This window comes from Notothenia coriiceps, unplaced genomic scaffold (genome assembly GCF_000735185.1).
Source record: "Notothenia coriiceps isolate Sejong01 unplaced genomic scaffold, NC01 NC01_scaffold00037490, whole genome shotgun sequence".
NCBI classification, from domain to species: domain Eukaryota; kingdom Metazoa; phylum Chordata; class Actinopteri; order Perciformes; family Nototheniidae; genus Notothenia; species Notothenia coriiceps.
In genome coordinates, this window is record NW_011370191.1 from 78,501 (window position 1) to 79,766 (window position 1,266).

Here is a 1,266-nt window from a genome sequence, read left to right on the forward strand (position 1 = left end):
TATTGTTTTTGGGAGGAAAGGATTTTTTTTCAAGTAATACTCATGGGGCTCCGATTGGTAGTCAATTTTGAGTAATAGCCGAATTTGTTTGATTTTTTTGTTTTGGTCCATTCTGTTGTTGTGTTAGATAATTTTTGTATTTTCTGGATTTGTTTTTTTATGTCGTTTGAGAGGATTTCATGGAGTTCGTTCTTTTTTAATCTATTTCCATTTAGTTTTGTATTTAGGGTTTTCTTATGTATATTTTCTAGATGTTTTAGTTCTGTTTGTAGCTGATTTGTTTTCTCTTTTCTTTGCTTATTAATGTTTGAGGAATATCCTATTTTTTTCCTCTTATGACAGCTTTGCATGCATCCCACAAGATTATTGGGGGCACTTCTCCATTATCATTATCGTTCAGATAATCATTTATATCAGTCCTGATTTGGTTAAGAATTCCTGTGTTCAGTCTCCAGATTGTGCTTTTCCTTTCTAGTCCTAGATTTAATGCCATGGAGACCGGAGCATGGTCCGATAAGTCCATGGTCCCTATACTGCAATTTTGAACCCTATAAAAGTCTTTCTGATACATAAACAGATAATCAAGCCTTGAATATACTGAGTGTGGGTGTGAGTAAAAGGTAAAATCTTTCGTAGACGGATTTAGGTCTCGCCACATTATATCGGAGAGCCCTTTAAGGTTCTCCCAAGATCGAATTTAATGGTCTTGGTGATTTTGTTTCCCTGCCTGAGGAAAAGGGAGGTGTGTGATGTATCTAAAGTTGGTTGAGAATGTGTTGCGTAAGCATGTGAGAAGTCGGTCCCCCACAGAATGTAGAATTCCTTGGCCGTCCAAGTGTTATTATTTCAAAAAAACAGGTTTTGGTAAAATGACCATTTCAGATCCCGGCGATATACAGTTCAGGAGGTAAGTAAAGTACGCCTTCCAGAGTTTTTCCGCCGAATTACCAGTAACATATGCTTGCCGCAGTCTTTGTCCCTTCTTTGGGTGGCACTAGTGTGCATTCGAACAGATTAAATTGACTGGAGAGTGTAAGATTGGTTTACCAACCCCCTTGCCTGGATCCCGTTTCTGGTAAAGATGAAATAGTGGACTGGAAGTTTCCACTTTTTTTTGGTGTTCCTGTTCTGTTAGGATGAATCTCCTGAAGGAGGGCGGTATTTCTGCTGCATCTCTGTTTTAATTGTTGACGAGTTACGTTTATTCGCGGTGTTATTGGATTTTCCCAGGACCGTGTCAGCGATTGTATGGTAATTACTTTAATT

General features: G+C 38.3%; 1 protein-coding gene across 1 annotated transcript in view; it reads right to left on the minus strand.

Annotated features, from left to right (window-relative positions):
* tmem104 (transmembrane protein 104) overlaps nt 1–1,266 on the minus strand; it is a 26,489-nt gene that overhangs the window by 24,759 nt on the left and 464 nt on the right. The gene's annotated exons all lie outside the window — the stretch shown is intronic.